We start from the raw sequence: 23875 nt of genomic DNA, 5'->3' as shown, positions 1-23875 counted from the left end.
GTTTTATGTCTGCAATAAAGACATTTTACATCATCTCAAAGATTTCAGTCACTAGAGAGTAACAGAATCATGTAAGGGAACCTGAACTAATCCTGGTCCTAACTTGACTTAGCATTAGTGGGAAATGTTCACTTATTTATATTAACAGAGCAATTCCAGTGACAGTGATTGAGACAATCTTTTCAGCCCTGACAGTGAGAAATCTCTCTTCTGCCTCCAAGGGCAATTAGGGTAATTATACACACAGCAATTAAATGGGAGAAAGAATAAATCAGTGTCAGCACCCTAAACCACAGCCCCTTTGTTCCATCATCATGAAGTAGCTTTTTGTATCAACATCCTTTACATTTATTGATATCCTTTAGTCCTCAAATCTCCTGCTCTGACCAGACAGGGTTCAAATTCTTGGTTTTTAAAGAAAACATCCTGATTTTCCATCAAGAGCTGTGAGAGCTTGCTCATTGCCTGCCCAGGTGCCACTTCATGCCAGAACACATATTTTCTAGGATCCTCTTAAAACCGTATCCCGAACTGGGGGTTAGGATAAATAAACCCTCAGTTTTCTCATTTATCTCTCTTTCTGTTTGTACTGTTCTAGTAGGTGTGAGGGAGCGCTGGCAGAGTTTGGAGGCTGCAAAGGCTCTGAGTGCCTGAAAATGAGGCAGAGTGTGGAATTCACAGGTCTTAAATAAAACCCTGAGATGGTGACACTGAGAGCATTCCGAGTCAGTCACAGCTCAGAGACCTCCAAGGAAACAAACATTAGTATTGACACCTCCAAACCTATGCAAGTCAGGAAAGGATTCTGTTTTCTTTATTATTAATTCTTTTACTGAGTGTCTGAGTGTGTGACATGTCCCACTCTTTAATGTCTGCCTGTCTCAAGTTCAAAATGAGTGGAAAAAACCCCTCTTTTCTGGCTGGTGCATGGTGGGAACCCCTTTGGATTCATAAACCTGGTTTTAACTGGGCTGAGCCTCAGACTGAGGTGATCGCAGGAAATTTGCTAAAATAAATCAGGAATCTTCAGAGCTGCTGGAAAAACAACCTTGCTTAAGGAAACAAAAGAAATACAGAGTTTAGCAGGAAAAAAAAGGGACAAATTCTAATGAACCTGGATTTATTGAAATGTATGCAACTGATTTCAGTGGGAGCAGGAGTTGGCTCGGAATAGACCTGATTCATTAACAATAATGATGTTTTGGCAGACTCCTCTGAGGTCCCAGAGGAGCAGTCCATGCAATTACCACTGCAAAGTCCTCATAAATATGTGGCTGCATTTGCTCTATTAAATAAAAAGGCTGTAGAGGGCTAATGGATTGGGGGAGCCCTTTATGCAGAAGAGAGCTCATGATTAAGCAGCAGAGTGCTGTGGACAAAGAAGGTGACTTCACAGAAATCCATGGCAAAATTCCACCCATTTCTATAGGACAAAATTCTGTGCATTTTATTTATTTATTTATTTATTTGTTTATTTATTTATTTGTTTATTTATTTGGTGCCAGCATCTGATCAGGAAGCACATCTGTTCCAGCTCGTGCAGACCTTTAGCTGGAAACACCTGCTGCCCTGTGAACTGAATTCACAAATCCCTCCTGCCTTGGATTCTGATTGAAATTCTGTGAGTACTTTAACTTGCAGCCTGGAGAAACAGCAAAACAAAAGGGAAAACAAATCTGAGTAATGGAATTAAAGTGATGGGAGAGGGGGAAACTTCTGGCTATTTTAAGGAAATTTTTGCTTTCTTTTTATTTCAACAGGCTGCTAAGGGTTAGTCACTGGCACTATTAACTGCAGGTAGAAAACATAAATTATTACCAGACATTTTAATAGGGTAAGCCATTTCTAGGCTTGGAAGTCTATTTAGGAGTAGGTGATTAAGTGTGTATCTTGTGATCTGTGCTCCCTAAAATGAACATTCTGCTGTTATTTCATTGACCCTTTTATCCCACCTGACAAATCAGAGCATCTCATCTCTGTGCCTCACCTCAACCCCACTGCTCCTGAGAGAATGACACCCAAACCATCCTGGACAAATGTAGCAGTGGCAGAAGAATGGCCAGGAATTCCTCTGCCTGCTCTTTCCCCAAATTCAGGTTTCCTCCCCTGCCAGGCTCCTGCTTCAGGCTGTGACCATTCAGTTCTGGCCCGTTTTTGCAGCAGTAATTTGGGCTGGATAATGCTGTTGCTCTGCATTGCTCAGATGAAGTCTCATTTATTTCCCATCTCATTGGCTCAGAGGGATAATTGAAACACAGTCCTACGGGTTGGCTCTTTATAAATACCAGCAAGAGTGGAGAATTTTTGCCTTTTGAAGTGTATTTGTGCTCATGTCTGAATTATATTTTATTGAACATGTTTTGTACCCTCCCAGTGTGCTGTAACTGCACCAGCAGGGAGCTGCCAACTCTGCTGTCTGATCATTGACATCTGATTTTCTGCTGTGGGATTAGATCAGGGAAAAATCAGAGAGCCCGAGATACCCAAGACTAGCACCTTCAAAATGCTTCTGGCATTCCTTTTAGGTAACCACAAATATACTTACTGATATTTTAACTGGCTTTCAAGAGCAATGTAATATTAATTAACATTTTGCCTAACGAGTTTGGAACATTTGATGCCATGACTTGTTCACCTCTGGATCATGACGGAGTAAGGAAGAGGATCCTGTGACAGGACAAAATTTCTTGTCCTCTTGGGGGGAAAGCAAAAAGCAAGAGGGTAAGAAATCAAAGAAATTTAGAGGCTGCTAATGAAGAAAATCATGGAGCCTCTTTGGAGGCTGTAAAGAGCTATAAAGCAAGGCAGGATATTGGTGAGATTATTGATATCATTTTCTGTCTGCATTTGGAGGCAGTGATGCCTTGCTTGTGGTCTTGTTGCTGTGACTCCTTCTCCTGCTTCAGCACAGTTCACTGTCCAGCACAAATTATACCCAAACATGCTGAGACAGGCAGCAGAGAGGAAGAGGAAGGGGAGCAGAGTGATACTATAACTAAAAGCTGTTTGTTAAAAGTGGTATTGATCCTCTCCCTCTGAATTCCTACACATAACTGCCTCAGGCTCCCTCTGCAAGTGTTTGTCCCATTAATACATCTGCCTGGAATGTTCACCACGAGTTTGTGACAGTTCAAGGCAGTGAAAGCCAATGTGCTGTGGCTCCAGACTTTACAACAAACGAACCACTTGTGACTGCAAGGCAAGCGAGGGTGTTAATTACCCCCAGAATTAATTGTTGGCCTCTGTTATGGGGAAGATTGCAATAAACCCTGCTCTGACCTTGCTGTCTTTGAAGAGGAAAGGCTTTTAGAGGCTGATTCTTCAGCTGCAAAACTTTCTGAATGCTTCGTGAATCAGCACATCCTCACTGGTACCCACCGGGATAAAGGATGTTGATTAATTGATTAAATCTTGCCAATAGTGCTCTGAGACTTCACAAAAATGTATATTGAAGAGGAGAACTTCATCAAGGTAATCCTGGATACCCCATGTAATCTGTTCTATCTGCCCAGGATGATGAAGACCTCCCAACAAATCCTGCTGGGATGGTGAGGATTTGAAATTTGGCATTTCTAGAGCTCAGCCATCTCTCAGTATTTACCTTGGTGTGTACGTGCTCGTCATGGTGACACGTCCTGCTCGCAGAGTCTAAAATGAGCAAGATCCTATTAGCAGTGGGAACTGAGCATGGCTGGGGAGAGAACTGGAGGTGTTCCAGCCACGCTCATACTTTTTGCTTGGAGATAATAACAGTCCAGTTATGTTAATTTTTTGTTAGGCACGTCCAGTGTGCCACTGACAATGATGGCCCCTAAGTGTTTTTACGAGGGCTTAATGCACACTCTGGGGCCCTGCAGAGCAATTGTCAGAGTTAAATGCAGGACAAATCAGATGGTTAATCAGCATGTGAATGCATGAGGAGCCATGTCTGCACACCAGGCACTGCTATTTTTAAACCCCTGAGGAGCACTGCCACCAGATGGGTTTTTTTGGTTTTTTTTTTTTTTTTTTTTTTTTGAGATATGAATACTCCTCAGAACAGTTTGGTTTAGGCCTTACACAACCTTTAATCATTTTGTGAATACCATTCTACAGCTGCTCGGCCTGGCTCCTCGTATTTTTAGGTAGGGATCAGGCAATACTAAGAAAGTTGAGGCAAATCCTGTAAGTTTGCCAGGTTGGATGATGCTTGGGCCTGATGAGGATATTGGGATTTGTTTTACTTGACCTGATCCTCAGGATACATTAGGAAGAGTTCAGAATGAGATGTCCCAGCCCTGGAAGTGTCCAAGGCCAGGCTGGATGGGGCTTGGAGAGCCTGGGACAGTGGAAGGTGTCCCTGCCCATGGAAGGAGATGATCCTCCAGCTCCCTTCTAACCCAAACCACTCCATGATTTTAAATATTTAAAGATGCAAACTCACTGGTTTGGGAGTTAAACACCTGGATATGGATGCAGTTTCCACATCCCTTTGTGAGCCTGGATTTTTAACCTCCAGTTAACTGTGGAAGTAAATAAACCACTTCACAGCTTGAGGTTATTTGAAAGCTGTTAAATGGGGTTTTGTCATATTTAATTTAAGCTTGACCACAACATATACAGACTCAAAGGTGGGAAGTTAAAAGGAAGTTGAAGGTGAAAATATCTGTTATTCAGTAATTTTTCTTCCTGTGTCTCTAAGGTGTTAATTTTTCTCCCTGCTCCTAAATGAACAGGGGAGGCAATTTCCATTAAAAGTGGATGAGCTGGAAGGGTGAGGGGAGGGTTTTCTACCCTGAAATTTAAGTTCTTTAGCCTTCAAAATCACTGCCCAAGTGCTCAGTTGTCTCATGTTCCACCTCCATGACAACATTATCTGCTGAAACATCTGCAATGCCTTCATTATTAATAGGCAATGTCATGATTTTCCTCTAGCAAACTTCCCCAAGGCTTCATCTCTCCTCTGAACAAGACAATTATATTTACTCACACTAAAAAAAACATCTTGTCAAGAATTTTGACGTTTCTTCTGACCATTAATTAAGCTTGAAAAGCACTTAGAGCATTCATTACCTCTTCATGCCTGGCTAAACCTACGGAGAGGGAAGCAAAGAGAGCAATTTGGTATCTTGTGAAATAAATGTTCAGCGAGGAGAAGATGATACAGAAACACAAATACAACCAACAGAAAAGTTATTGTTCTACTTCGATCAAGAACTAGAGGCTTCTGGTAAATGCCCAGAACATATTTTGCTATCTACTATATACATTTTTTTATATGCTCACAATGCACCACAGCATCCTTCCAGTTATTCCTTTTTCCATTGATATAATTACTGGAGAAGCACTTCAGCATCTCTCATAATCATTATTAGCACTTGTGCTTTTTTTTGGGATACTGATGGATTTTTCCTCCTCTTTTCTTTGTTTTCTCTGTTTCCCCTTTCTCCCAGGAAAACCATTTCTCTTTGATGTGCTATGTTTGTTCCCACAAAGACTTTGGGTTCTGGGAATCTGACATTTTCCAACAGAAACCCATTCCATGAGAAAATCTCCAAGCCAGTCGTTTCTCTAACTACAACCAGTTTGCCTCCCACGGGCCCAGATCCAGCAGCAATCACACAAATATCAACAAAACTTTGCAAGCTCTTCCAGCCCACTCCTGCAGCCATGGTTTATATAAAATTTAATACAGAGAGACGTTTCTACCTTTTTCTGGGGTGCTACAGTGCTGTTCCACTAAGACCACCAATGGCTGCCTGATAGATTTAAATCTAAAATTTGATTTGAAATTAAATTTCAAACAGAACTTAAAATTTAATTTCAAATCAGATTTCAAATTTAATCTAAAACCACATTTATTATAAAGCTCTCTTCCAACAGATGCAGGTATAAAGAAACCTCTCTGCAAATTCAACATGGAAAAGGTATTTTTTTACTGACAGTTCCTGCCAAATTTCTCCCCCTCGTCCCAGGTTTAAGCTCATTTAATGGGTTTGAGAAAAAATAAGGATTTGAGGACTGTAGGTGTCTTTGGCTCATTCCAAATGACAAAAAGGACAGAAGGAAGAAAATGCTTGGCAATAAAAATTCTTCATGAAGGAAATATTTAAAATACGTAAGATGAATTTCAAATGGATTCTTGTGGCAAAACTACTGACTTTATTGGAAGCAGTTTGTTTTATAGCTTGCATTGATTCTTGAGTGGCCTGAAACATTCTTTGTTTTCTCATTGTCCGTGTGCACTGTAGCAAAACCACGCTGTAGTTTGTTCTTCCCCAGCAGACACCCCCATTGCAGGGAGAAATTGGGGAAAAAAGGGCAGAAATTCCCATCAGTCCAGAGCAAATGCTTTCCTCTGTATTTGCAAAACAAAAGCATTGTCTGTAAATTTTCAGCACAAGGTTCTGAGAATGAAAAATGATGCATTATGCATACAGAAGTCTGCCAAAATGACAGCAGCTCTTGTTAAATTTCTTTTGTCAGGGAGAAAAACTTGTCTAAATTGCCTCACTGTTTTATTAGGAAATGAAAAACAAATATCGAAGTGGGATTTCTTTTAGAGTTGTAAATGGAGCTAAATCCATTGGAAAGGTAAATGTGGTTTGATTGATGTGTATTATATCTCCCTATTTCTCTGTATTTCCCTATTCACATCACATTTTGTTCTGATTTTTACCTGGGTTTTTTTCTTAATGCTCAATATTTTTGTAGGGAAAGGACACCCTCCTTCCCAAGCTGTCATGTGCAAATCCAAAGGAGATCTCTTCCTTCTGATCACCCTGATGGTCACTACAGTCCTCTCCATCTGGGCTGCAGTTCTGACAAATATTCAGGTGTGAATATTTGAATAGATAGACTTCAAACATTTGAAATTCTCAGACAAAAAGAAGCACAAGTACTTTGCTAGACAAAGCCAGCTTAGGTACAGGCAGAATTTTAGCAAAGACTGGGGTGACTACACACTCCTGTACTAAAAATAGAAATACTTATTCAAACCTTTATTTAGTTTTCCACGTGCAGAAGTGGAGCAGGGAAGGACCCGTGCTATCAATCAGTCCTAGGTTGGAACAGGACATGTTGTGCACCATATATTTATATTTACCCATTTCAACAGGCTGTAGATTCACTTTTTTATTCCCCCTGATGTGAGAAATGTTGGTGGAAGCACTGAAGGTTTAGAGAGTGGCTGTGATTTGCCTGCTAAAGTAAACATGCTGTAACCAGATCACATTCTTGTGGTGGGGTGAAGAGATTTTAATTCTCAGGCACACTGAGAAGAAACAAAAAGTGCACAGGGAAAGAGGCTGAGCTTTCTTTAGTATGGGAATGAAAGTGTGGGACAAAAAATGGGGATATTTGGCCTCATTTTACCTGCCTTGATCCATGGGATTCATCAAGAGTCGTTCAGGATGAGATGTCCCATTCCTGGAAGTGTCCAGGTTGGATGGGGCTTAAAGCAACCTGGGATGGTGGAAGGTGAGGCAGGGATGGGACTGGATGGGCTTTAAAGTCCTTCCTACCCCAACCATTCCGGGATTACAAGGAATAGGATAGGATAGGATAGGATAGGATAGGATAGGATAGGATAGGATAGGATAGGATAGGATAGGATAGGATAGGATAGGATGGAATGGAATGGAATGGAATGGAATGGAATGGAATGGAATGGAATGGAATGGAATGGAATGGAATAGGATGGAATAGAATAGAATAGAATAGAATGGAATAGAATAGAATAGAATAGAATAGAATAGAATAGAATAGAATAGAATGGAATGGAATGGAATGGAATGGAATGGAATGGAATGGAATAGAATAGAATAGAATAGAATAGAATAGAATAGAATAGAATAGAATAGAATAGAATAGAATAGAATAGAATAGAATGGAATAGAATAGAATGGAATAGAATAGAATAGAATAGAATAGAATGGAATGGAATAGAATAGAATAGAATAGAATAGAATAGAATAGAATAGAATAGAATAGAATAGAATAGAATAGAATAGAATAGAATGGAATAGAAGGATGCTGCAGACAAGAAATAAAACAGATTTTTCCATTTTAGAGAGAGCAGCGCTGTCCTGTCCAAGCAATCTGTGCCCTGAGTGTGTGATGGCATTTCCAGGCAGTACAGGAACCCCACCAGTGAGCAAGCACATGGCAAAAGACCTTCCCACTCCAAAAAATCGTCCCCAGGATAAGGTCAGGGAGAGGGGAGGACAGTGTGTGAGCTCCCCTGTGCTGATTGGGGTGTGAGCAGCAGAGAATTCACAGGTCTGGGCTGAGCTCACCCCGGCAGCTTTCAGCACACACATCCCTGGAGTGCAACCATTCCTGCAATTCCAACAGGAGGTCAAATTGTAACCAGGCCCTTTTCCTCCCCAGCATCCTTTCCTTCCTTTGAGGACTTTTCTGTGCATGCACTGGAGAGGAATTCTCTGTAAGTGGCAGTAAAGTTTGATAACCACGAGAAATGAAAGCTGAAAAGGACAGAATCTGTCTAAAGACAAGCACGACCCCAAATAAACGGGGGTAAAAATATTTTTTAGCACCATACAGATGGCAGATGAAGTTTTCTTCTTTTTAAGATTCCAAACGCCGAGCAATATACTGCAAAATAAATTCATTGTTTTGCCTTGTTATTGTGAAGAAAGTATCTGGTGCAAAGGAAGATGATTCTCCAAGTGATTGCTGGGCATCGTTCTGTTTTCACAATGCAGAATTCTGCATCCATTGGGTGGGAGCTGGATGAGTCACCCAATACTTGCCGTGATTTTAATGCCGTGTTATTGCAATGTCTAAGGGAAAGCAGAAATCAGAAGTTTTCAAAGCACGTTTGTGCGGCAATGTTGCAAACCCACGGAGGTGAACAAGCTGAGAGTTACAGCTGAGTTCTTTTCTTTGAGTGCCTGTGCAAAGCCAGCTCTGGATCCAGCCAAGGGAAAGGGAGAAGGAAGAAAATTGTTATAGCTCATAGGAATCCCCAAATTTTTGATGTGGATTTCCCTCTTAATGTATTACAGTGACTTTTTGGGGAAATTTTCTGTTGTCCAACTAAGTGTGTTTTGATACAAAAAATAAAAATGAAAATACACTCAAGCAGTTTGCATTGAACTCTTATTTTCCCACAAGGATTTTTGAGAAGCTAAGCAGGGAAAGTTCTCCAGAAGAAAAACAACTCCTACCCAGCTAAGCAGACCTGTCCTGCTGCAACAAAATGCAATTCCAGTGACTTCGGCACAGCTCTGTGACCTACAAAAATGGCCAGAATTGATGCAAGAGAGAAAAATGTTGCTCTGGCTCATATAAAGAAAGAGCACATTCTGTCCCAGAGTGGTTATGTGGCCCCTGCTGAGCTGAATTTCCCCTGGATAATTTCTTTATGTCTTGGAATTCAACCTCCAGCCAGATCAAGGCTTTATGTGCTGCTTAAATTCGATGGAAAAATCATTTTTGGAGTCTTGGTGATGTCCTGTGCTCCGTGCTCGTCTACATGCACAGCAAATTTACTGTGCATGCTCGATGCTTTGATGTTATTTTTGCAAGTTCTTGGGGACTTGACTTGACTGCTTGAGTTTGGGGTCAAGCTGGAGAGACTGAAGCAGGGACACAGATAATTTCTGATTTATTTTAGCATCCTGTGCATGATGCAGCCCTGAGCTGTGTCCACCTCTTTCCACCTCCTTCATACCAGTTCACTCTGGCCAAAATATGGGAATTTGTAGTTTCTTAATTTCTTCCCCTATTTCTGCTTCCCATGCAGAGAAGACATTCTTATACCATATTTTGAAACTTTTCCTTTCCTTTCCTTTCCTTTCCTTTCCTTTCCTTTCCTTTCCTTTCCTTTCCTTTCCTTTCCTTTCCTTTCCTTTCCTTTCCTTTCCTTTCCTTTCCTTTCCTTTCCTTTCCTTTCCTTTCCTTTCCTTTCCTTTCCTTTCCTTTCCTTTCCTTTCCTTTCCTTTCCTTTCCTTTCCTTTCCTTTCCTTTCCTTTCCTTTCCTTTCCTTTCCTTTCCTTTCCTTTCCTTTCCTTTCCTTTCCTTTCCTTTCCTTTCCTTTCCTTTCCTTTCCTTTCCTTTCCTTTCCTTTCCTTTCCTTTCCTTTCCTTTCCTTTCCTTTCCTTTCCTTTCCTTTCCTTTCCCTTCTTTTTTTTACTTTAATTTTTTTTTTTTTTTTTTTTTTTTTTTTTTTTTTTTTTTTTTGCTACTAACAGTTCCTTAGACATATTTGGCTCAGGGCTGCCACTTGTGTTTTGCTCTGATAGAACTTTATTTCAGGTGTACGAGAGTTCTTGGTTTTTAAGACATCTGACATCTCATGGTCTTCTGTTCTGTCACATTGTTAGAGAAAGTGTGTTTCAATGAGTTTGCCCCAATAATTCAGCTCTTGACATCTGATAATTTACATTATTGCTTCAGAAACCAGAACTTCTATGGCAGCTGGAATTAAAATCAGACTGTCTGAGATCTGGGACAACACAGAGCTAAACCGAGATTTCTGGATTAATCAAAGTTCAGGTTTGTCCATGAGTCCTTGACTTGAACGTGCCAAGGTGTGGGACGGTTTGTGATCAAATAATTGGGAAAATAGGTTTGGATTTAAACCATATTTCAGTGCAGAAGAGACACTCTCTGTGGATACTTGCTGGCTGTAGTCTGCTTCATTTTATATTAAATTTTAAGTGACCTTAGCTCTCATTTTTAGATGCATATGGGCACCTAATTCCTGTTGGTTTGGAGCATCCAAGCCTTGATCACTTTTGGAACCACCATAACAGGGCTTGGAGCACCCTGGTCTAGTGGGAGGTGTCCCTGCCCATGGCACTGGATGGGTGTTAAGGTTCCTTCCTCCCCAACCACTTTATAATTCAGTGATTTTATGAGAAATTCTCACCATATTCTGCATTAATGCACAAACCCCCCCCCCCCCCCTTTTATTTTACAGTATTTCAATGTCAAGTGGCAGGGTAGAAGCCAGACAAGAAAATGCAGAGTGTGCTCAAAGAATTTAGGGGAAAATGCCTTCCATGAGGGCATCCTGGACTGTGTATGGGATATTCCTTGTTTATTTTACATGGATAAATCCATCCCAAATCCCTGCTCTCATGGAAAGAGGCTCCCTGGGCTCCTTTAATGACTTCCCAGGGGTGGAACCAGCCATTACATTCTGATCTCCCTATGCACAGAGGTTTCCCCTGAAAGAATAACGTGGTTTAATTGGCTTTAAATTAACAGAAGAAAAGCTAATTTATTGCAGTCACATCAGATGAAGAGTAACAAGAAACGAACTATGTAACTGGGACAGAAAACAAATGAAAAACCAATCTTATTTCTGTGAAATTCGTCAGGCCCTGCTGAGTTGCTTTAAAAAAACATGCATAAAAATCTGTGTATTTCTGTCAGTGAGATATTGCAGGTAGGGTTTGAGTGTCTGTGAACCGAGTAGGTTCTGATTTTGTGTTCATGAATCTGTGCAGCTGAGGATGGGAAACCTTTCCTGTCTGCCCAGCTCAGAGCTTGGGTTCTCCTCAAGCACTGCTGATCCAAATTCCTTCTCTCTGTTCTCCCTTCTTTCTCTCACATCCAGCTCACAAGATGGTCAAGAGGGTTTCTAGACAGATCCACCTGTGCAATTTAAAGATTCTTGGGTTGAAAATTCAATTTCTTCTGCTCAGGCTGTAGTGATGCTCACTCTGAAGCATTAATAGAGAATAAATCTTCTCAGTCATCATTCCAGGACTTTCTATCTCTGCTCTTAGCTGGATAAACTCTGTTATGAGTCTGAAGTAATGCTGAGGAGCTTCTCATCTGATTTTATTTGAAAATGCCATTAATTATTCTGAAAGCGCCACCAATTACTCTCCTGAGAGCTGGATGGGGATAAATCAAAGCCTGGGGATGCTGCTGCTGCAGCAGTGACAGCAACAAAACAGACATCTGGTGTTTTTCACTGCAATAACATCAAAATTCAGGAGAACTTTGATGAGCTTCAAGAATTCCTTACCCATATTACCTCACAAATGATAAGGATCAGATTTTTAGAAAAAAATATTCTATAAAATACAAGTTACAGAGAATTAGATTAAAATAAAAGGATTAAGGTTAGGGATCAATCAGATTCTTATTTGAACTGCAGATGTCTGGGTCAGGAATAACACAATGGAAATTACTGATATTTTGGGGGTAAGAATTATTTCTACTGAAACCTTATAAAAAAAATTAAAAATCCCCAAACCCAAGTCTAAAATGAAATCCTGGCGATGCAAACATTCAGCTGGTCCAAGGATAACTGAGAATCTAAAAGTGACCAAAGGAAATCTGGTGCCAAACTGAAACCTAAATCACCTTGTGTCTTTTGACCCCAAGTACACCTAAACACAAAGAAGAGATAAACCAAAACTTTTGTATTAATTCCCACAGGAAAGAAAATATCTCCCAAAGAGTTCTGTGGGTGTAATACAAACTTATTATTGCACTTAGACTCGGCCTTTCTGGCTGTTGTCCACTTTTCTGGGGGAAAATTCTGCGCCTTTAGGAGAGGAAATGTGCAATTTAAAAGGATGGCTGCACTCGGTGGTACCTGGGCTCCCTCTCCTGGCTCTCCCTGCTTTGCAGCTTTTCCTGTTGATTCCCAGACCTCTCTCTCCCTGAGCAGTTCCATTCCACACCACCATAGAACTGGGATTGAATATTACGAATTGTGCAGATCTGGGGGAGCAGCAACAGAGCTCTGACAAAGAAACCCACGGAATTTCCCTCCTGCCAGCACACACCCACATTTTAACCTAATTGTTATTTCTTTAATTCCTCTCTGCTATATAAAGAGTCAATAAACAGCACTCAGAAGATTTTTTATTTTTCCTAAAACATCCCTTTGCCCTGTAAGATGGAAGAAATCCTTTAGGAAGGAGATGTTTGCCATCACATTGCTGTCCTGCTGCAATGGCCTTACTCACTCTCTGCACCCTCTATTAAATTGCACTGCACTTACTCCCAGAGATCCATAACTGGGGTATCTCCCCCCTTTCCCCAGTATAAACCGTTGCCTCATGTTCTTTGTCATTTTTACAAAGACACCCCGATTGCACACAAAAATCCAGGTGCTAAATGCTCTGTGTATTTTGTTCTATTTTAGACAAAAAAACCACCAACTTCCCCTAATTCTATGAATTGGCTGAATTGCTCCACATTTCTCCTCTTCATATCCAAAATTTAAAAGTCCCCAAAACCACACGACATTCTGCTCTAAAAATATGGCATATTTGTAGTCCACTTGCCCCCCTCTACCCCCTGAGCTAATTGACAGATGTTTTGCCGTCCCGAGATTTTATGAATGATCAATATTTCTTTCGAATCTAATTAGAATCTCCAGGCACTTGGCATCTTGGTTTGAAAGACAGGTGTCTGCTAAGAAGGTAGGATCCTCCCTTGGAATGGAAAATGCAGACCCCTTCCCTCCGAATTAATAACATTTTGAAATTAAGGGGCTCTCGGGCAAAAGGAGATGAGAACAGGAAGGTCAGTTCTTTATTAGTGTGTATAACAAATCAAACAAACAACAACTGCAGCACTAAAACCAAACAGGAGCCCAGAGACCCCTCCCGGCTGCGGGCGTTTTCCACTTGGTGCAGTTCCGGGCACAGCCACCAGGGGCGCTGCTGGCTCCCGGCCGGACAGGGCGGGTGCGGTGAGTCCTCCCCGGCTGCAGGGGGCGCTGCGGAGCGGGCTCGGCCGCTCTCTGCACAGGGGAATGGCGGCGAGAGCGCGGGAGGGATGGAGAAGGAGCTGCCTTTACAAAGCACACCCAAACCTGGCGCCAGCGCCCCGCGTGGATGAAAGGATTGCCCCTCGGGATGGGGACGTGGGCTGCAGCACGGACCTTGGAGCAGGGGATGCAAAAGCACCGGCAGGCACGCCCAGGATGGCAAACGAGGCGCAGCAAGGACTCCAGAGCGGCGCCAGGAGCCGCAGGGATGCGGACAGCCATGGGGTGTCGAGTTGAGTGTAGCAAAAAGCCCCCAGGTAGTAATGGTGGCTTGGCCGAGATGGGAAGGGATGGAAGAGAGGATTTGTTTCTCAAACTCACAGGGTCAGCAGATCCCAGTGCCCCAGCAGGGCAGGGAGAAGATCCCAGGCACCTGAGACAAAGGTGATCGGTCCCTCTTTTAGTGAGGTAGGTGTTAATGAGGTCCCTGTTAATTGGGTGGCTGCTGTGGCGAGTAGAGGCTCAACCCCACAGCAGAACAAAGGCAGATCCAGGCTGGGTTTTGGTGAATTCCTTTCCCCAAGCAGCAGATTCTACCAAAGCCCTGAGAGAGAGAGAGAGACTCTCACAACTGCCCCTGCCCCTTCACCTGCCCAGGTCTCACCTATCTTCCCCCCTTGGATAAAAACTCTCAGATAAGAGGAGTGCAACCAAATGCTCTCCTCCCCTGAGGCTTGGCCACTTCTTTTGTTTTCTGAAGTGCCTGGTCTTTAATGTATAGCAACTTACGGAAAATAATTGTGCAAATAAAAAGGAACAAAAGGAAGGAAACCCTACCCCCAACACCTGGCAATGGAGATGTCAGGTATAAGGGCAGGGAGCAGGTGAACAGACAGACTAAAAGCTGCAACATTATTTTGTTAGGAAAGAGGAATAAAGGACAACAAAACCCAACGTTAGAGACTCAGAAATGCAAAACACCCAAGGAAGTTGCCAGCTATGTTGAGCCACCATAAATAATTCACTAGTGCTGCTTTAAAAATGTTATTTTAGAGGTATTATAGTGCAGAAGACACTGAGGTGCTGTTCTCAGAGTGGTGCTGGTGTGCTGGAGCAGAAGGATCAGAAGATTTGTGGTCTTCAAGTTCTGTCTAAAGAACAAAGAATTATTGACTTTTGTGTCAATCCATAGGAAAATTGATGGTGCTCTTTCTGAATTGTTTGTGAGAGTTTGTCCGATACAAATGAACTGCACTGAAACGAAATGCAACACTTCTAGTAATTAACTCTGTGTTAATTGGCTCACAATTAACCTGTCAAAACTATAATAAATGTCAGTGTCACGTTGAAAAATATACACCTTGTAGCTTTAATTAACAGTGTAATCACAATTTTTACAACAATTTTAGTTTTGTGCTCATCACAATGAGACCTGGATCATCACACAGAATTATTAAATCTAAAAAATCCCCCCTGCAACAGCAATTAACATTCAGCCAATCCATTTTATATATTTTGACTTTCCAAAGGTGACCTTGGAGATGGAGTCTCCAGGATGTGCTCCTGAATCTTCCATCATTCTTCAAGGAAGGTGTAAAACAAAGCAACATTCCAGCTGTTCCTGTGTGTCTGCCGATTACAGATATTATTCTCTTATGCTTATTTGAACACTGAGTTAATTTTAATTAGGCTCCTGTGCCTAATTGCTCGGGAAAATACCTCCTAGTAACAAATGTTGCTCCTTGCTACTTAAAAGAAGCTGAATCACAACCCAGTGTTGCATTCTATAAATATCTGCATTAAAACTCATTAGGCTGTATTTTTAAGTTGTTTTAAATGATGTGGTTCTCCCTTTAAAGCCAAGCAGAATGAAGTATTTGCTTTAAAATACAAAATTAAATCATGGAAAATAATAATTTATTGCTCTCGCTCTGACAGGCAAGACATCAATTTGATGTCGTTCAGCTTCTATTGCCATGGTGCTCAGAGCTGCCTTCTCCTCCCAAAATAACAAATGAGTTTTGATTTCTCTTCATTAAATGCATCATTAATTCCTCCTCTCGGTTCCTGTTTGTTTTCCTTTCCTGCTCTCTGGTGCTCAAGTTGGAGAGTGTGAGGGTTTTCCCCTGTGGCTTTGTAGCTTCAGGGAATTTCTGTTCCAAATTCAATATTATACCCCAAAATTTGATATTATTCTCCAATTCATGCTGACAAGTCCATGTCCAGGAAATATTAGAGTTGCAAATACTCAACTCTGGAAATAACCACAGGGTGAGTGTTGGTTGTATTGTGTCCCCTACCTATAAAGACATTACATTTAAAGAATTTGGACTATTTGTTTTTGTTTGACTATTTGGTTTTGCTTTATATTTGTTTTTGTTGGGCTTTTTTCTTGTAAAAACCCAAATCAAACCAACACACTTGGTTTTCTCTGGCAGTTTTTGAACCCCCCTGGCCTGTGGTGTGGTCAGAAGGAATCACAGTTTCTTTTGGAGTCGAGGTGTATTGCTGACATTATTGAAAAGGCATCAGATTTGTAAATCATATTTGAGGAATTGAAGGTGGCACAACTGAGGAGGACATGAGAAGGTTAATGAGGGGCAAACAGGGCAGAGCCTGCACAACTTCACGGTTTTAAGTGGGAGCCTTCACTGTTTGAGAGGCACATGTGGGATTTTTTTATTCAATTAGAAGTTTTATAAATGATATTTTACAAACAGGACTGAGGCTCCCATCGTGCTGCATCATGCAAGGACATCAGGTGTGTCTGGAGGTGGCTCAGGAGAGTCCTCAGCTGTCACCTTAGACTTGGGGATTTTTCTTTATCTACCCTGGACTCCTCTGTGTGCTCTGAGCCTGGAACAAGCCTTCACTCTTGCATCCCTCTCAGAATGCTTTAAGGTTGCCCTCATTCTCTCTAATGACTTTAAATCACTGGGTTTAATGTCAAGTTTATCTTCCCAAAATGTAACACCCCTGACTGCATCAAATTCCCTCCTGAATCCCCTTGGCATCTCTGACCACTGAAGACTGGAGTTGGATAAACTCTCCCAGGTAGCCTTTGACATCTTTCCAGAGGCAGATGAATGCCATAACAGATCCATCATGCTTTCCTTGATGTCAAAAAGGTTTTGCTATTAAAGATTACGGAGGCTGGAGGTCACTCCAAATCGCAGTATTGCTCACTTTATAAGCCCATTTTATCCTGTCATCTGGTGTTTTGTGTTCCAGTTGTTTCAGAGGAGTCCACAGCATTCAAATTCCTCAGCCTTCAGCCCCTTTGCACACTGGAGTTTAAGCACTGAGTGATTTGTTAAATGTCTCCAAAGTCAAGCCATTTATCTTTTTCACTGTATTTTATTGTCTCTGTTTTCCCTGACTTACAAACCTCCAGCACAACACTGAGTTCTGCTTACTTTAAGAGTTGGTGCCTCACAACAAGATCCTAAAGAAAGAAATCCTTGGGCAGTGAAGCCCATTTATGGAAATACTATTAAAAAAAGGAAAAAAATAAAAATGTGGATCCCAAAACACAGATTCAAGGTCCAAAAGATTATTGTTCATTATTTCTCAGACTCAACACTGAACTTTCCAAGCCCAAATTCTTATTTATACAATGCGAGCCTCAAAAGTGAGGAGAAAAGCATCACTTTTAGATGCCCAAAGCCCACATTTGGGAAACCAAAGGGGTCCAAATCCACTCTTTGGGGCTATAAAACCACACGTATAAGCTCCAGTGCTTATGATTTTAAAGCTCAAAGATTCATTTACCTCATTTAAAGTGCCCTGAGCATCAATTTCCAAAAGCCTGATGTGGAATATGGGTGGGACTGTGATGTCACACAAAGCCTGTGACACAGTGGCATGGAAGGGGATGAGGAGGGGTGGGTTCTGCATTCTGGAGAGAGCCCTGAGCCTCCTCACCCCTGAGGCCATGGCTGTCGACAGTGGTGTGAGCCGAATGCAGAAGAATTTCTGGGATGGGATGGAGTCCGTGTTCATGATGCCCAGCATCACACCTACAGGTACAGGCAGGAGCATCCCTGGAGCTGCTCCCTCAGGGATTTGGGGGCAAGAACCAGCACTGACCCATGTGGGGCTGGGGACAGCAGTGGCACGCAGCCCAGGGGTGCTGGAAGGCTGAGAGCCAGCAGAAGCACAGCATAACCTGGGATTTCCTTGTTCTCCAGAGAGAAAGATTGTCTGGGATGCAGTGGCCAGCTACATCCAACAGCAGCTGTTGCTGCACAAGGTGGGAAAACACAACACCCTGGGACAGCACCCAGGGACAACACCCAGAGACATCATCCAGGGACATCACCCAGGGACATCACCCAGGGACAGCACCCTGGGACATCACCCTGGGACATCACCCAGGGACAACACCCTGGGACATCACCCAGGGACAACACCCAGAGACATCACCCAGGGACAACACCCTGGGACAACACCCAGGGACATCACCCAGAGACATCACCCAGGGACAGCACCCTGGGACATCACCCAGGGACATCACCCAGGGACATTACCCAGGGACATCACCCAGGGACAACACCCTGGGACAACACCGAGGGACATCACCCTGGGACATCACCCAGGGACATCACTCAGGGACATCACCCAGGGACAACACCCAGAGACATCACCCTGGGACATCACCCAGGGACAGCACCCTGGGACATCACCCTGGGACATCACCCAGGGACATCACCAAGGGACATCACCCTGGGACATCACCCTGGGACATCACCCTCGGACATCACCCAGGGACATCACCCAGGGACAACACCCAGGGACAACACCCTGGGATATCACCCTGGGACATCACCCAGGGACAACACCCAGGGACATCACCCAGAGACATCACCCAGGGACAGCACCCTGGGACATCACCCAGGGACATCACCCAGGGACATCACCAAGGGACATCACCCAGGGACAACACCCAGGGACATCACCCAGGGACAACACCCTGGGACAACACCGAGGGACATCACCCTGGGACATCACCCAGGGACATCACTCAGGGACATCACCCAGGGACAACACCCAGAGACATCACCCTGGGACATCACCCAGGGACAGCACCCTGGGACATCACCCTGGGACATCACCAGGGACATCACCAAGGGACATCACCCTGGGACATCACCCTGGGACATCACCCTCGGACATCACCCAGGGACATCACCCAGGGACAACACCCAGGGACAACACCCTGGGACATCACCCTCGGACATCACCCAGGGACATCACCCAGGGACATCACCCAGGGACAGCACCCTGGGACATCACCCTGGGACAGCACCCACGTTCTTCGTTGCCCACCCAGAGCAATGAGGAGTCTCCATGGCCCTGGATGCAGGAAACCCACCCCAAAATCCACAGCTGAGGGACAAACGGAGCCTGTGCAAGGGTGGTTTCACCTCTGGGAGGTGATGTTGTACCAACAGGGCTGATCCTGGTCACTGCAGACTGGGGGTGCCTTTGAGCTGCCTCTGCTCTGACTCCAGCATGGGTTTTGTGCTGGGAGAAGGGAAAGGAGAGTCCCCAGCATCTCCTCCCCACGGGTCTTTCCTCTATCTTGACTTCTGAACAGTGGGAGCTGCCAGTGTGAGTTGGTCAAGGCACTGTCCCTTGATGGAACCCTCCTCAGCTCTTCCCTCTGTCCAGTTCTCACCCTTTGGGTCTTTCTCTTCTGCTCCAGGGGATCCGAATTCCCACCCTTGGGTCCTTTGATGTGGTCCACACAGAGATCCTGGTGTGGAACAAGACTGTGATCCTGCAGAGGCCAGTGTTCCACCTGGCCAGGAATCTTGGAGGAGTCCAGAACCTGGAAAATAAGGATGACCTGGCTGGTAAGACAGGATTTAACCGTGCAGGCCCAGGGTGGAGTAGGGTATCACACCACATTTCTAGAAGCATTTCCTGGGAATCACCTTTTGCCAAGCCCTGGGGAAGTGCTTCTATCCCCTCCTGCGGTTTTCCAGGGATTAAGCAGCTGCAGCCTCTGAAATATGCCAAGGTGGCCGTGGAGGCCTCTGTGTCCCGGAGGAAAGTGGAGTGCTGCATCCTCGGCACCACGTCCCTGCTGTACCACTGCCTGGAGAAGGGCGTGAGTGTTGCCTTCCTCCTGAAGGACGTGGGTGTGCTCCTCATCAAGGGCAGCACGGTGCAAATGAGATTCTACCTGGACTTCCTGGAGAAAGTGATGGGGGGGACGATCCAGGACAGGGCTACACTCAAGGTGAGCCTTTTCTTTCCCCCCTGCTTGGGCAGACCCACAACAATACCTCAGCATTGCTGGACACCGGGATGGGGCCAGGGGCTCTGGCCAGGCAGGAGCAGGATTCCACCCGCTCTACTTTCCCTGAACTCCTCCTCTCCTGAGTACCTTGGCCACACCAGGGATGTGCTGGCAGCTTCATGTTTCTGTGCTGCAGGCTCTGCAGCAGCTGGACATGGTGGTGTCCCGGGAGGTGCCCATCACTTCCCTGAGCTTCACTGGCCGTGTCGTCGTCTTCCCCAAGTGAGTCAAACACCCTGGCAGGTCTCTGGAGAGATCTGGGACCAGTTTCTCCTCATGACAACAACAGTCCTGCAGAGCACTGACTCCTGTCTGTGTCTGCCTGCTCATCATCCCTGTGAGCAGACCTGAGGGGACAGAGGGAGTATTTTAGGCAACCCTTGCTTCCCCATCATGGCCAGGAATCCTTTCCTGGGTGACCCTATTTCCCAGGAGAGTCCTTGGTGTTGGGGCACAGATGACTTGGGAGAACAATGGCCTTTACCCTACTGCCAAACTCACCTGTGAGCAGGTGATGGTGGCAAGGGGCCAGGGCTGGTGGGTCAGGATTGTGTTGTCTCTTTGTCTCCAGCTTTGAACAGACATTTCCGCCCACATCAGTGTCCAGGGATCATCCCAAGGACCTTGGATTTGTTCCTGGGGAGGACAAGAGAGACATAATAGATTTGCCACTCATCAGGAGAGGCATGGAAGGTAAAGCAGCTCTCTGCTCGTTTCCATAACACAGGCACCTGGTGGCTGTGATGTGATGGGAGAATCCCAGCCATGATTGTCACAAGCATCTGGTTGTACCAAAGCTTGGTGCCAGCTCCTCTCAGCCTTTTCTCCTTAGGTTGGACCCACGAGAGCTGAGCCCTGGGATGAGAGGAACCTAAGTGCTCATCCCTGGTTCAGCAGGAGGTTGGAGATCTGGGGGCCCATACTTGCTCCTGGATATTACCTCTGCTTTCAGAAGAGACTCTGTCCCAAACCTGGCGCTATGGAGGGGAGGGTGCCATGGGAAGGGAATGGGAATTCCCTCCTGGATGTGTTGGGAAGAGGCCTGAGCATCAGCATGTGTCACTTGTGGCCAGCAGTATGTCAGCTGTGCTGTTCTGACAAGCTGTCCTTCCTGATTCCAGGGACACTTCCTGGCCTGCCCGTGCCTGCTCACCAGGGTTCCACTGCCAAGGCAGGAGAGCAGCCCAGGGGTGAGGAGGTGATGGAGATCGGGCCCAGCTCTCAGGTCAGGTGAGCTTGGAGCTCAGGGCATGGGAATGTTCCTCATCCAGCCAGAGCTTATTCCCCAGCACGTCCACCAGACAGACTGGAGCTGCTGGGAGCTCCCCATGTCACAGGGCTGGTTCCTCTCCATCCCTCCAGAGGAGTCCCTCATGACAGCTGGAGCCATGCATGGGGACAGACAAGTGTCAGCCAAGGGTTCCAGTCAGGGGGTTCCTTTCCTGAGCTGGGCACAGCCATCAGCTGAGGGGCACGTAGCTCCTGTGGGCAGAATGTGACCCCAGACCCCTCCCAGCCTCTCTCAGACCCCTCCTGCTGTGTCCTCCCAGGAAGCTGCCAGTGGTGCCAGGGGCTGCTGCTGGAAGAAAGCCTGTGACAGACCAAGCCAAGGGCAAACCTGTGTCCAAGGACCAAGCGTTGAAACAGAGCGACAAAGAGGCAGCGCCAACCCAGAGGGGCAGAGGAGGAAGAGGAGAAAGAAAAGGTTCAAGAGAGAGAGAGGGCAGAGGAGGAAGAGGAGAAAGAAAAGGTTCAAGAGAGAGAGACGGAGAAAGGAAAGTTCAACTTGGAAAAGAGGGAGAAAGGAGGGAACCTTTTGGAGGAGAAAAAGAAAAGGTTTATCTTGGGAGAGAAGGAGAAAGAAGGAATTCTCTCAGAAGAGGAGGAGAAGGAGAAAAAGCTTGTCTTGGGAGAGATGGAGAAAGAAGGGGCTCTCTCAGAAGAGAAGGAGAAAGAAGAGATTCTTTAAGAGAAGAAAGAAGAGATTCTTCTAGAAGAGAAGGAGAAATAAGAGATTCTTCTAGAAGAGAAGGGGAAATAAGAGATTCTTCTAGAAGAGAAGGAGAAAGAAGGGATTCTCTCAGAAAAGAAGGAGAAAGCGGAGATTCTCTCAGAAGAGATGGACAAAAGAAAGTTCTACAAGGAAGACAAAAAGAATCAAAAGGTGCTGTTGGAAGTGAAGGAGAAAAGAAAGCTCTTCCCAAAACAGGAGAAAATAAAGCTTCTCCCAGAAGGAAAGGAGAAAAGAAAGTTCCTCTTGAAAAAGGAGAAAAGAAAGTTCCTCTTGGAAGAGAAGGAATAAAGAAGTTCTGTCTCAAAAGAGAAGACGTGAGATACCTCCTTGTGAGAGAAAGAGAAAAGAGACTTCTCTCTGGAAGAGAAGGAGAGAGGCAAGTCCCTGCTGGGAGCACATGGCTGCCGTGGAGTGGCCAGGCCAGGAAGCCTCAGGACTCCAAGGTGTTCATCCTGCAGCAGCGAGGGGCTGAGGCAGCCCCGGCCCTCAGAGCCAGACCCGAGGCCTTCTGGTCGGTGCTCCAAGAGCCCCAGAAGAGCATTTTGGCAGGATACAGGTTTGAGTCCTCGGGCCTGCTGCCCTCCCTGTCCCTGCAGGATGCCGTGCCTTCGCCGCTGCCCGTGCTGAAGAAGAGAGAAATGGTCTCCAGGGGCCCGTGGCCCTGGGTGGAGTGAGCAGGGATGAGGGTGAGCGGCACCTGAGGTGGCAAAGCAGGGACAGGAGTGGAGCAGGAGGTTGTTTCCTCCTAGGAATGCAGAGTTAGAGGGGACATCCTCAAAGATCCTTCCATTCTGGTGGGCGTCACGACCAAGGTTCCACCACTCATCCGTTTCCTGGGCTGAGGGATTCCTTTTCCAACAAGGAGGAGCCTCGGAACTCACCCTGGGTCTCTGGGGTTGGAGAAAGCCTGACTCAGCACAAAGCTTCTCTTCAGATCCCCACTGGGGAGACAAAGCCTCTCTGGAAGGGCCTGGCAAAGCTTGGGAACAAAGTGCTGCTGCTGGAGAGGGACAGAAAGAGTTGTGCTTGTCTCAGTGACCTGAGGCTATCCAGAGAGGCTGGAGGGCACTGCCAGGTCTGTCAGGGAGCCTCAGTGTGAGATTCCTGACACCAAACCCCATTCCGAGTGCTGCTCCTGCCTCCATGCATCCTTCTCTCAGCAGCCACTAGGTGCTTACCACCACCACCCCGAGAAATTTTTATTAAAAGAAGAATGCCAGAGCAGCAAATCAAACAGAATTCACCGCTTAGTTGTTTAATTGTTTCATTTATTCTATTGCACAACCCCTCCCTTGCACACCTGCAATATCCATTTGTCCTGAAACTCATAGTTTCAATAAATGTCTCTAAAGTAAATGATTTATCCTTTCCACTGTATTTTATTATCTCTATTTTCCCAAAAAAGCCTCCAGCACAACACTGAGTTCTGTTCACTTTAAGAGTCTCTGTAAATACGAGATATTTTTACAGAAAGAGGCACCTGTAAATGTTTTTGTGCAGTATACAAAATTGCATTGTGTTTTATGAGAATTCTAGTGAGTTCCCATTTGATCGTGTATTTCCAGGTAAGGTGTTCACCCTGTTCTTTTATTCAGGACTTGTTTTGCTTCATTTCACATTTTAAACTCAGCTAAAATATGGGATATGGCTACATATATTTAAGATGCTAATGTGCCAGAAAGGACAATATACAAATACATTTATTAAATGCTGGTAAAAAACATCAAAGTTGCTCAATGCTTTAAAAATTTGTTTTAGTGCAAAGCTCCTGCACTGCCTATCTGACATTGATTAGGGTCATGGAATGGTTTGGATTGGAAGGGATTTTAAATCCCGTCCAGTGCCACCCCTGCCATGGGCAGGGACA

Source organism: Cinclus cinclus, chromosome 29 (assembly GCF_963662255.1).
Source record: "Cinclus cinclus chromosome 29, bCinCin1.1, whole genome shotgun sequence".
In the NCBI taxonomy this organism is placed as follows: domain Eukaryota; kingdom Metazoa; phylum Chordata; class Aves; order Passeriformes; family Cinclidae; genus Cinclus; species Cinclus cinclus.
The sequence above is the reverse complement of the archived record's forward strand: the minus strand, read 5'-3'. Positions refer to the sequence as shown.